The sequence below is a fragment of the Mobula birostris genome, chromosome 5 (genome assembly GCF_030028105.1).
Source record: "Mobula birostris isolate sMobBir1 chromosome 5, sMobBir1.hap1, whole genome shotgun sequence".
NCBI lineage: Eukaryota > Metazoa > Chordata > Chondrichthyes > Myliobatiformes > Myliobatidae > Mobula > Mobula birostris.
This window is the reverse complement of record NC_092374.1, coordinates 197484567-197498500: the sequence shown is the minus strand read 5'-3', so window position 1 is coordinate 197498500 and position 13934 is coordinate 197484567. Positions and strand designations below refer to the sequence as shown.

The 13934-nt window shown below is 44.5% G+C and overlaps 1 non-coding gene and 1 pseudogene across 1 annotated transcript; one reads left to right on the top strand and one right to left on the bottom strand.

Moving 5' to 3' along the window:
• Nucleotides 1-1392: 1392 nt before the first annotated feature.
• Nucleotides 1393-3128, top strand: LOC140197436 (heat shock 70 kDa protein 1B-like; annotated as a pseudogene).
• Nucleotides 3129-5061: 1933 nt separating this feature from the next.
• LOC140198500 (U1 spliceosomal RNA) lies at nt 5062-5225 on the bottom strand. Its single transcript, XR_011886168.1, has one exon. It is a non-coding gene; the product is annotated as a U1 spliceosomal RNA (small nuclear RNA).
• Between the last annotated feature and the right edge of the window lie 8709 nt (nt 5226-13934).

Sequence of the window (13934 nt, the reverse complement as noted above, 5' to 3'; positions counted from 1 at the left end):
CTGTTTGTTGTCACCATCAATATTTAACACCACCATTCCCACAGTCCTGATCAACAAGCTATGAACACTACCTCACTGCTTTTTTTAAAATTTGTGCTTTTATACTGTAGTACTTATCGTAATTTAACTGTTTAATATGCATATATATATGCTTACTGTAATAAAGTATTGTCTTAGAGTGCGTCTGTGCTCTAGCAGGTCCATTTGAATGTTCTCCATGCTGTTCATTCAGACGCTCTTCTGCACACCACTGTTGTACCACATGGTTACTTGAGTTACTGTCACCTTCCTGTCGTCCAGAACCAGTCTGACCGTTCTCCTCCGACCACTCTCAACAACGAGGCATTTTTGCTCACTGCATGGTTTTTGTTTTACACACCATTCTCTGTAAACCTTAGCGAATATTGTGAACGAACATCCCAGAGATCATTAGTTTCTGAGATACTCAAACCACCCTGTCTGGCACCAACAGGCATTCCACAGTAAAAATCACATTTCTTCCTCAATCCAATGTTTGGTCTGGACAACAACTTGACCATGTCTGCATGCAATTATGCACTGAGCTGCTGCCACATGATTGGCTGTTTAGTTGTTTGCATTAACCAGCAGACACACAGCTGTACCTAGTAAAGTGGTCACTGAGTGTCCGTCTGTGACAAACCCGATTCTGATCTGGAGCTGATCCTAGCACCTTACACCTCTGGCCCAAGGGAACCTCCAGCAGCGGGTCAACATATTAGGGCAATATCACTAATACAGACATCATCCACAACCTCCACAAGTCTTCTGTATCCTCCAGGACTACATCTCAGCATTGAGCCAAATTAAACAGTAAAGCTTTCCGACACCACAGCCATGAAATTGTTATAAAATAAAATTAATGCTCTGGCTGATTAATCTCAGCCGGCTTTTACACCATTTTTTAAATGTTCATGCTGGTTTTACCTTAATTAATTACTTTCCGCACTGTCGCCAAATATCTAAGATCGCCACTCAATCTTACAATATCATGCTGTATTCTGGCCAATCCACGGCTAAAGAAAGAGAAAGGCTCCCGGTCAGAGGTGAGGCGGAGTTCAGCGCTGTCAACCTCGATAGAAAGTCACTAAAAAGTCATCGGGTTAATTTCAATCCCATTAACAAATAAAATAAATGATTTCCATCGTAAATTGTCGTTACATAAATCTGAAAAACAATATTATCCCCACACCACATACACACTTGATGTTTGTTTCATAACCGACACTACACGGGGAGTATCGCTGAGAGCCCGCAAGCCGCTGGGACTTTGCGAAAATTCTGGAGGTGGCGAGGTAGATCTGGTGCAGAGTCTGGGAGAATCTGACAACACTAACATCGCTGCGTTACGGATAACCTTTTACCCAGAGGAAATCTCCTCCATGGTGCTGACCAAGATGAAGGAAATTGCTGAGGCTTACCTTGGCTGCAGAGTCACCAATGCTGTCATCACTGTTCCTGCTTACTTCAATGACTCCCAACGCCAGGCAACCAAAGATGCTGGTGTGATAGCTGGTCTCAATGTCCTGCGTGTCATCAATGAGCCAACAGCAGCTGCCATTGCCTATGGTCTGGACAAGAAAGGCAAAGGGGAGCGTAATGTTCTCATCTTTGACCTGGGTGGTGGCACCTTCGATGTGTCCATTCTCTCCATCGATGACGGTATCTTTGAAGTGAAATCAACAGCTGGTGATACCCACCTGGGAGGAGAAGACTTTGACAACCGCATGGTCAATCATTTCAGTGAGGAGTTCAAGCTGAAATACAAGAAAGACATCAGCCAGAACAAGAGAGCGGTGAGGAGGCTGCGGACAGCCTGTGACAGAGCAAAGAGAACGCTGTCTTCCAGCACCCAAGCCAGTATTGAGATTGACTCTCTGTTTGAGGGTGTTGATTTCTACACCTCTATCACAAGGGCTCGCTTTGAGGAGCTGAACTCTGACCTGTTCAGGGGCACTCTGGAGCCAGTGGAGAAAGCCCTGAGAGATGCCAAGCCGGACAAATCCCAGATCCATGAAATTGTCCTGGTCGGCGGCTCCACCCGAATCCCCAAGATCCAGAAGCTGCTGCAAGATTTCTTCAACGGTAGGGAGCTAAACAAGAGCATCAACCCCGATGAGGCCGTGGCCTATGGAGCAGCTGTCCAGGCGGCCATTCTGATGGGCGACAAGTCGGAGAATGTTCAGGATCTGCTACTCCTAGATGTTGCTGCTCTGTCATTGGGGCTGGAGACGGCAGGTGGAGTCATGACCACCCTTATCAAGCGTAACACCACCATCCTCACCAAGCAGACCCAGATCTTCAGCACCTACTCTGATAACCAGCCTGGTGTCTTTATTCAGGTGTTTGAAGGCGAGAGAGCCATGACCAAGGACAACAACCTTCTGGGCAAGTTTGAGTTGAGTGGCATCCCTCCCGCTCTTCGTGGCGTACCCCAGATTGAGGTGACCTTCGATATTGACGCCAATGGCATTCTCAGTGTCTCTGCTGTTGACAAGAGCACCGGGAAAACAAACAAGATCACCATCACCAACGACAAGGGCAGGCTGAGTAAGGTGGAAATTGACAGGATGGTGCAAGATGCAGAGAAGTACAAGAATGAGGATGAAATGCAGCGGCAGAAGATTGCAGCCAAGAACTTCCTGGCTTCAACATGAAGGGCTCTGTGGAGGATGAGAAGATGGCCGGAAAGATCAGTGCTGAGGACAAGAGAAAAGTCATTGTCCTGTGGAACCAGACAATATCCTGGCTGGAGAAGAATCAGATGGCAGAGAAGGAGGAGTTTGAGCACAAGCAGAAAGAGCTGGAAGAACTCAGCAATCCCATCATTGCTAAACTGTACCAAGGAGCAGCCACAGGGGAATCGTGCAGGGCACAGGCTGGGACTGCCAGTTCTGCCGGACCAGCTATTGAGGAGGTGGATTAAAAGACTGTAAATGTGACTGTCTGGGGCTTGCACGGTTTGAGCTCTCTCGACACTTCAGTGGGTCTGATGCTGATGTTGGCACTTGGGAATAGTCTTCACTGTAACACCACGGGGTCATGTCAATGTCCTGAATCTGGCTGTGATGTACTAATTGTAAACACTGGTAACTGGGTCTATTCAATTCCTTTGATCTGGTTTTCTGTATTGGGTTGCTTTATTTTTTTTTAATGTCATCTGTTTTGGAATGTAAACTTTGTACAGTTTTAGTTATCTTGTAACATGTTTTTAATAAATCTTTAAATTTTTTAAAAATTGGGTGTAATTATATTTCATCATCAGAGAAAGAAAACTTGCCATTTTGTTGTATCACTGTATCTCAATAAATGTTCCCTCCTCTTCCTCCCTTTCCCAGGGATATCTAATTTCCAGCACACCTTCTTTCTGGATCTCTTTTGTCAACACTTCCACACTCTCACAGGTGCAGTTTGGCATTACTTTCCCAGAAGGCTTTTGGTTCTTCAAGAAGGTGACCAGTCCCCAAAGTTGACAGATCTAGTGATGTTGCCCTTCGCCAGTAGCTCCTGCAATGTCCCCAAAAACAGCTTAATTCGATGCCTTGGGAGAGAATCCCATATGCTGGGAATGACGATTGGTATTGGCAGCAGGCTGAGTTTTGAGGTGTGGGTTTGGACAGGTACATGGAGGGGAGGTGATTGACAGGTTGCGGGCAACTGGGACTAGCCGGGAGGATGCTGTGTGGGGCTTGGACAAGTTGGGTGGAAGGGCCATTTCCCAGCTGCATTCCACACAATTGTTGGCGTTTCTGTGCATCACCAACATTGTATCACGTCAGGATGTAAAGGAACTTTATCAGCCAAGGACAACCTGCAGCAGGTCTTCAAGGCACTGGAGTGATACCACCAACTCTAGATACACTTTATTTATACCACCGATATATGTTGTGAATTTTTTGTTTTGTGGCAGCAGAACATTGCAATACATTATAATTTTTAAAACTTTGTATAAAATACGATAAGAAATACATATAAAATAAATGAAATAATTATTGCAGAATGGCGGCAAAATATTGTGAGTTAGTAGGCTTGAGGTCAGAATTCTGATGGCAGGGATGAAGAAGTTGTTCCTGAAAAGTTGGGTGTGTGTCTTCTGGCTCCTGTACCTCCTCCTTGAAAGTCAGGCAGTATCTATGTTGGGAAATGAACAGTGGACCAACAGCAGACTGTAAGCAGAAACTCATCAAATCCACTGGCAACAAGTACCCTGCTCATGGACTTTATCTCTTGGCCCGAGGACCAAGTTAAACTATTTTACCACAGTGAGATATTCCTGCATTAACGCCGTGTTGATTGGCGCCTGTGGCATTTAAAACTATCTTCCTTAAATAGTGAACTTCCTCTGCCCTCTACAATCGAACATGGAGGATTGAATACGGGGTGGAAAAAATACTCCAAGGGACAAAAGATGCTATGATCGGCACCAACATACGTTAAGTGCCGGCTGAAGTCATCATCTGCAGAGGGAAACGGACAGTCGACGTTTCGGATTAGACAGACCCTTGATCTGGAGTTTTCAACTCTGTCCCGAAGGAGTTGTAATCTTGAGATTATGATTCCTGGATGTGGATATTAAGGGAGGAAATATCGCCTTGGGTCTGAAAGTTGGAAAAAATATCCGATGAATGTTTCTTTCGGGTTCTTCTCCGCTGCGAGTGGGAGTGGTTGGGTGGCGCGGAATATACCCCTCAACTACAGTTGTGTTATAGAAGATGAAGTAGCAGAGTGCCACGTGAGTGAGTAAAATTTGAAAACTGTACAGAATGAAATAGTCATGAATTCAGAGTTATTGAATGGTTTGTCGTAAATAATTTTCTCAAGTGTATTTTGTTTGGAGAAAACGGATGGGAGAAGGTAAGTCGCCGCCGAGACCCATCAGCAGGGCCCCCAGTATTTTTGTAACCTTACAAGGGAGTGGGTCTGGAAGCAGCGAGACGTACGAAGTGAACCATCGGTCGTCAATACACGCACTGAGTACTGGAAGACTGTACACAACTTGCAGAAAACTCTTAACAGGGGAATCTCTGTCTTTAGATTAGAAATCAGGGGAGAGCGCGAACGCAGTCCCCCACTACCACAAATTTTGCAGTCGAGTATCCCGCATTTGGGGACATCGCAGGCGTCAGCACACCCGAAGTGCAATGGGATAGCCTCGTCCTGGGAGAACCGCCTTAATGATCACGGTCTCTCCCCTGCCAGGTAAGTATGCTTTTTCTTCTCTGCCATCCACGTGCATGCTTAACCCACACCCCTCAATATTCAGGCAAACAAATGTTCTAAAGATCTATTTCCTACTATTCCACGTGCTCCTCCTAAAATACTGTTAGCATAAATGCCACAAATCTAGATTATTTGATTAACTGCTGTAGTTTACTGGTGACAAATCCCAGACCTTAATCTGCATGTTTTCTAAAAAAGGAAATGTGCGCCACGATTGGCTTTGCAGCGACTGGTCGTTGCCGAACCTGACCGCACGGTGTCAGTGTTTTCCTTGAGGAAATGCAGGGAGCTGCCTGAGGCCCACAGGGTGAATGAACAGACGACCCCGCAGACCGGGATTGCTCTAGAAAGGCTGCAGGGGAGATTAGCCAGGATGTCGCAGGGGGGTCAGCTTTTCACTTATGATGGGAGACTGAACACAGGACAGCACACGAACGGATCTTTCGGCTCAAAATGCCTGTGCACAGACATCCCACCCTGCAAAAAACGCTCACCCCCTCCGCCGCCCCACAGTGGCGGCGCCAGAGCTTTTTGCTTGCTGGTGCTACGGAGAGTCTGATTTATTCAGTGATGGTGCTGAGGGATGCACTGTATGGTAATATGTATTCGCAAGGCCAGACGCGTGGCGTTAAAAAGTCAGTTTCAAGCATTATGTGCCTACTATAAATGCCTCTGTATATTCACAAGCAACAGCAATTGATAGATCTAATATAGAAGTGAACTGTTACAGTGTCAACGGCATCGGAGACAACCTGGGCTACACGGAGCACAAACAAAAAAAACAAACAGAGCATCCGAGCAACAGCGGACAACGTGAATCACGCACCAATCCCGCAATCAGCGTCAAATGCGTGTTTTTCAACTGAAAAACACAAAATGAACCCACTGATATTCGCATTACATAGACAGCAATGCCAAAAGATACACTGTTATGAAAGTGAAAACAGGCAAACAACAGAAGCAAGGCTTTACCAGGAGTTGGACAAATCGTACTCTGACCATGCAATACCTCAACTAATTCGGCTATTGAATTTAAAACAAAAATCAACAGAATCACGCTTGGAAGTCTAAGGAAAACCAGTAGGCTTAATAGCAGTCAATGTAGTATTTTAGGATTTGCAGGAAACATAAGGACTATGGGGTAGAAAATAATAATAATAATCGGAATTAACCTTGGCCCAAATTTTTAAAAAATCAACTGCACTCACCATTAATGTTTTCAGAGAAGTACAATCTGTCTGTTGTTGTGATTGGTGGCGAAAGCATCAACGATTTTCTGGATGTCAAGTGCTTTGGTCCTCCGGCTGTTTATGGCCAATAGAGCCAAGTTGCTGTTCCCAGCATCAACGCTGCTATTCCTTAAGTAGTTTTTGACGCGTCTGAGGCAAGAGAAACTCCGTTCGCATGAGGCAGATGTAACAGGAAGAGTCAGTGATATGCAGGTCAGTTTGTATAAATCTATAAAAGCATCGCGGTAGGGTCTCATTAGAGCTAGAAATTCCACTGTGTCATTCACTGTCTGCCTTTGCTTTTGTTTTGTTTCCAGCAGACGCTGAACCTGATGTAGCTCTGCAGTCAGGTTCACTTCAGTCACTGCATAGTATTCGGCAATTGGCCAAAGACAATTCTTCACGAGGAAGAACTTGTGTTTGGGACTCAATGCTGAGACTCCAGTCAGAACACCACCAGTCACAATTAAGAACTGTCTTTGCATTTCAGTCAGAAGTCTGTCCATAACAGGATAGAAACAGTGCTCGCGAAGGTCATCAGAGGATGTGACAGGTGTGCGTTCGGTTTGGGCCTCAACAACAAAAATCATGTAGGCGGCGAGGTGGCTGGGCCTGTCTCCTTTCATGTGGTCTGCTCTGTATACCGGCCTTGACGCACAGGTCCCTAGCTCTTGCCTGAATTTCACTCCATGATTCCTCTCCCCATTTTGCTGAGAGTGCATCGATGATAGACTGAGCCAAGTCCACAGCGGATGAAAGCTCCAAACTGGGAGATCGTAGCTGGGCTGACATGAACTTGGTGACTCGGAATAAATCCTCAAATAGAGTGAGAAGTAAAGCAAACTGCTCGTCAATCAGTCCATTTACAGCTCTGACCTCCGTTTTCCTTCGTGAATTTGGTTGACCCGTAATATCCTGTAGTGTAGCTAGAATGGCAGGGAGTGATTTCCTTATAGCCCACAAAGCTGTATACTGCCATGCCCAGCGTTTGTCTGACAATTTCTTCAACTCCACGGGCTGTGCAGTTGATTCCAGTTCTCTCTGTCTCTTCATGAAAAGATCATGGGCAACAGAGTTGAAAATAAGTTGTAAAGCAGCTGCACAGTTTCAAAAAACTCACCCGCTTGTGGTACATTGCTCACAACATCCACTAAAACAAGGTTAAGTCTGTGAGCATGGCAGTGTATATATAATGCCTGCGGGACCTCTTTCCTGAACCTCTCTTGTACCCCGTTATTGCACCCGGACATCACTGTCATAGCACTGACCTATGTAGGTGTTCTTATCAATAACACACTGGGCGCGTGTCTGTTCAATGCTTTTAAGAAGCGACTCTGCACCCAACCTTTCTGCTGAGGTGAAGTGCAAGAATTCTTCACGCACTGTTTCGTTATTCAAATACCGCACCACCACTGATATTTGCTCCTTTTTGCTCAAGTCTTTACTTTCATCCACCATGATGGCAAAATATCCAGCCTCCTTGATTTCTGCACTTATTGACATCTGACCGTATCTGCCATAATACACATAATTTCATTTTGGATATCGTGATGGGTGGATTTTGCATTTCCAGGATTGTCCTCTATTTTTTTTAGCTACAGTCTTATCAAACTTCTCAATTACACTGAGAAACTCAACAAAGTTTCCCCTATTGCCAGATCCATCATTCTCCCGGTGTCCTCGCTGGGCAATGCCTTGGCACGCAGTATAGCGTAGAGACACAACCACTGCTCTCATATACTCACAATTTTCTTGGACAGTCTTTGCATGTCCTTTATCAAGCATATTTCCCAATCTTGAACCGTCTTGTTTCTCAATCTGAATTCAGCCCATGCCTCCATAGCAAACTTATGCGCTGCACTTACATGGTGGGTTTTGAAAGCTGTTGTAGCTTTCCGCCAGTTGCTGTAACCGGTGACAGTGAAGATAGACTCAGAATGGAACCCATGTCCTCCACACAGGAAATGCCTGCATGCGAAGCAGAATGTAGCATCTTTTGAGATTGAATATTCCAGCCAGGAGTACAGTCAAACCAGCCACAAAGAAAACTCCTCTGCTAATTGCCAAACTGTTGCATGCAGCGAAGGGTACTTTTTCAATGCTAGCCGACAGGGTCCTTCCTCAGGGTGTTGGCTAACATCGCTAACAGTATTCCCACTCGCACTAAGAGCAGCTACATCCACGTCCTCTTCCGAATCCCGCTCCATTTCTTCTTCCTCTACTTCGCCCTCACACTCCTTCAATGAACTGCTGTCGTCCTCATCCCCACTTACTTCTTTCTGCATGTCACTTTCAATTAAGACAGGCTCAGGCTGAGACACCACTGATTCCTCTGGATGAGGACGTTTTCTGACTAAAAATCGATCTGTTTTTCACGCCAGCCAAAATAATGCACGTGCCAGGCCCATGCTCGCTTGTAAAAGCACAATGCGTGTGTGGGGGGCATCCGTTAGTCTTGTGAGACCATAGATCTGCACCTGGATGTATACTATCAATCTCTCGCGTGAGTGAGAGCCACTGACGTCACCTTAAGTGATCTTAGATCAGCTTAACTGATCTGAGGACAGCAACGGCAAGACATTGACAACGAACGAATAAGCAGAAGCGTAGAGTGGATCTGACAGTTTATAACTTCATTGCTGTGTGGTTGCTATGGTAATTGGGGGCACTGTTTCACTAGATCAACTGGAGAAACAAGCTGTATTCAAAACTATACAGAGAAAGCAAAGCAGCTGCAGTTTTAATTTCTTGGTGGTGCTATTGCAATTTCTGCTGGGGCTATAGCCCCAGCTAGCATCACTTTAGCGCCGCCCCTGCGCCCCCCGCAACCCCATATCTCCCCCCCACGGTCGACCTCCAAGGGTGTATGTAATACTTTGTTTAGTGATTTTGTGTAATCTGTAAACCAAGTTGGGTATATGCAGAAATGTGACATTAATATATGTACTAATATTATGTTATCATGTTTATTCCATTACAACTTTAAGCAAGTCTACAGGGAGTTTTGCCTCATCACGTAGGACATCAATAAAATAGCTCCTTAGCAGATTATTTGATTAGCTGCTGTAGTTTATTGCTGGGAATTCCCAGACCTTAATCTGCATGTTTGCTAAAATAGGAAATGTGCGCCACGATTGGTTTTGCAGTGACTGGTCGTTGTCGAACCCGACCGCACGGTGTCAGTGTTTTCATTGAGGAAATGCAGGGAGCTGCCTGAGGCCCACAGGGTGAATGAACAGGCGGCCCCGTCCCCGGCCCCGCAGACCGGGATTGCGCTGGAAAGGGTGAAGGGGAGATTAGCCAGGATGTTGCTGGGGGGGGGGTCAGCTTTTCAGTTATGAAAGGAGACTGAACACAGGACAGCACAGGAGCTGATCTTTCGGCTCAAAATGCCTGTGCACAGACATCCCACCCTGCAAAAGCACCCCGCCCCCCGCAACCCCATATCCCCCCCCCCCACCGCTCTCCGGTGACCTCCAAGGGTGTATGTAATACTTTGTTTAGTGATTTTGTCTAATCTGTTAAACAAGTTGGGTGTATGCAGAAATGTGACATTGATATATGTACTTATGTTATCATGTTTATTCTATTACAATTTTAAGTAAGTCTATAGGGAGCTTGGCCTCATCACGTAGGACATCAATAGAGTAGCTCCTTAGCAGCCAGCCAGTTAGTTTAAAGAATGTTAGCTATGCTAATGAACGAATGACACCTGTTAAACTCACCTGAACTTGTCTTTTACATTTTAACCCACCCTGGGCAATAGAAAAGTCACTGTTGCAAACAGTGCAGCGAGCAACACTGTCATTATTTTTGAGGTCGACTGTAAAGCCCACCCACAGAGAAAACTGATAGGTCTACTTAGCAGGGGTCCCCAACCTTTTTTGCACCGTGGACCAGTTTAATATTGACAATATTCTTGCGGACGGGGGTGCTGGGGAAGGTGTGTGTTAATCACGACCGGAATATAAGTGATAAGTCAACTATATGTCACCTATAAGTGGCTAATCCACTCTGAATTTTGTTTCTGAAAGGGCTTATCTAATGAATTTAATATTAAACACACAGCGCATATTTTTGTCGCATGAATATAGTGATAAGTCAATTATAAGTCAATAGCATCATAATATTTTAAGTAACGGTTGGATACTAAACACACAGCGCATATTTTCCTCGTATGAACATATAAAATCATTGCAACTTTTCAGCCCACCATCATTTGCAAGCTCGAGGAGTTGATCTTCTTCCCACGCTGACATGGATGACGCGTGGGTAATGACCTCGCATGCATTCAAGTTCAACAGTGGGCGTGACAGGGAATGAGGGAAGGTGCAGCTGACTCATATCGCCAAATCATATCGTTTCCTCGGTGGTTGGGGACCACTCTTAGCACGAGGAGACCAATCAGGATGCTCACTCTCCCTCTGCCTGTCATGGTCCCTTCTGGCAAACCCCTATCTTGCCATTTGCCTCAAGAATTGGGCCTCAATCACCTCATTTAGATTCCAATCATTCCCAGGTTCCACTAACTACACGCACCTGCTTCCCATCAGAAACGGCAAGATAAAAACCCTGTGACCACAGCAAGAAGCCACCAGTTCGTTAGTCAACCCTTGTGAGAGTAGACCTTGTTTCCTATTCCTGAGAACTGTTAGTTCTGAGCTTTGCATCGTCTCCCGGATATCGGCTCCCCATTCGCAGTGGTGCTATGCCTAACGACTCTGCCTCAGCATCTGTGTCCTGTACTTGCGTTCGCCCCCAGCCACGTCCTTGCAACACTCTCTCTCCCTCTCAAAAAAATCGATTTCCTGGATATTGTATATAATTTTGGGCGTCAGGGAGCCGCAATCAATATGCGGGAGACTCCCGGAACTTCCGGGAGAGGTGGGATGTCTGCGTACAAAACGTTATGCCAAATTAAATTAAATCCCTTCTCCTCCACACGATCCCTATCTCTTCATACCCGGTCATGTTCTTATTTAAAACGCTCTTAAACTGCACCGGATCTGCTTCCACCACCATGAGAAGCAGCTCGTTCCGGGGAAAACCACCAGCCTCTGTGTGAAAGAAAATCTCCTTTAAACTAACTCTCTCATCATAAAAATGCAAATATTTGATATTTCTGTTCGGAGGAAATCACTTAACGTCTTCTATAAGTGTTTCTCTTCAATTTTCAAGATGTTGGGTTTTGCCTCCATTTCCCGACAACTGAGAGAAATCCAGTGACGGGTCAGGTTAGATCTGTTTTCTTTGGGAGGGTAATGGTGATCATAAATGGGAGAGAGGGGCCCAGGTAGCGTGGACAAGGTCATTGTTTACCCAGTGGACAGTCGAGTTCAAACCAGAGTTTAGGAACGAGGGTTAGTGGGGCCTGAGAGTGAACTTCATCCCACAGGGGGTGGTTGGAATCTGGAAACTTGTTGTCTGAGAGGGTGGTGCATTTGAAAGTTCAAAGTAAGATTTATTATCAGAGTACATACAAGTCACCACATAGACCCCCCGAGATACTCAGCAAATCTATAAAATAGTAACTGTAAGCAGGATCAATGAACGATCAAGTGGAGCATACAAGACAGCAAACTGTGCAAATGCAAATCTATATATCTGTTTATCTTTTGCAATAAATAATGAGAGCATGAAATAACAAGATAAAGAGTCCTTAAAGTGAGATACCTTTGTATGATATTTTCAGGACTAGAAGTTTGAAGGGATTTGGTTTGTCACCTAAAACAGTCAAAAACTTCTATAGATGGACCGTGGACAGCATTCTGACAGGCTATATCACTGTCTGACATCAAGACATCTTCAAGGAGTGGTGCCTCAGAAAGGTAAAGTCCATTATTAACGACCCCCATCACCCAGGGCATACCCTCTTCTCATGGTTACTGTTGGGAAGGAGGTAGAGAGGCATAAAGATACACACTCAGCATTTCAGGAACAGCTTCTTCCCCACTACAATCTGAGTTCTGACTGGTCATTGAACCCATGAACACTACCTCATTCATATATATATATATATATATATATATATATATTTCTGTTTTGCAATGGTTTTAATCTATTAAGTGCACATATATAGACTTACTGTAATTGATCAACTTATGTATTTGTTTTCCATATTATGTATTGCATTGAACTGCTGCTGCTAAATTAACAAATTTCACAATACATACCTGTGATAATGAACCTGATTCTGATTTTCTGTTCAAAGGCATTGGTGTTCCCATATCAGGCGCTAATGTAGCCAGTCAATAAACTTTCCACTACACATCTATAGATGTTTGTAAAGGTTTCTGACGACATGCCAAATCTCTGCAGAATCCGAAGGAAGTAGAAGCTTCCTTTGCACTGAGAGTTTTACGAAAGGTCCAGGGCAGATCCTCTGACACCGTGGAGACAGGGACTGTCACAACATTTAACATTTGAATTGGGGGACCATTTCGTTCAGCACCTCAACTCAAAGTTCCCCCTAATTTGTAATGACCAGTGTGAGCAAAAAATTTGTACTGCACAACGACAACATGTGCACACTGAATTTTAAGGTGGAAGTTAAGCTGAAGTTATTCTAAGGATAATAAGTGTATGCAGTTTGTTGTTCATTGTTTAAAAGAAAAAAAATTAACATAAATGAGTCTTCATTCTCATGAACAATACGACTGCAAGCAACAGTATCAATCGTTCCACGTTATTAAAGTTGTCTAAAATGGTTGACAAAATATCCAGATTGGTGTTTTATTTGGAAATCATTGCATACAGCACTGAATTGGTAGCTTAATTACATAAGAGACATAATCGTGAACAAGATAATGAACGTATCAAAGTTGCTTCGTCAGTTTTCTCCCTGCTGTCTTTGGCATCTACCCAGTCTTTGACCAGACGAATAAATCCGCCTTCCAGCAGAGAATTCTCATTGGCATATCCAAATGACTCTCACTTAAACGGTTCCTCAGTTTGTTTTTGATCTGATTCGTGACGGTAAAACCTCTTTCACGAGCAGCGCTAGATGTAAGAAAGGTTCCGCCAATGTCCGTCAGCTTTGCAAGCTCACAAAACTCTTCATTTTGAGTTGCAAATGTCACCATTTCAGAAGAGCTGGTAATCGGTTTGGATTTAATTTTTTCTTGTACAGATAATACGAAGTCATTGTACTGCTTAACTGTGACAGCATTTTCAGCAAGGAAATCAGGATATTTTCCACACACGGCACTCACCTGGACTTTGCCAAAATGGAGGTCACATTCTGCACGCACAGAAAAATCAAAAGCCTCCCGTTCTTGTACCTCGCCCTCAGGAAACCTCTCTTCTAAATGAACACAGAGATAGTTTATCAAGGTCAACAGAGAATTTGTAGCTACTGTCACAACTGTAGCTCAGAAAAATTTAACTTCCTCACTCCAAGACTCTTTGTCTCCCAGATACTTCTTTCTTATCTTGTTAATTTTGCCTCGTGCAAAATGAAGTGCATCA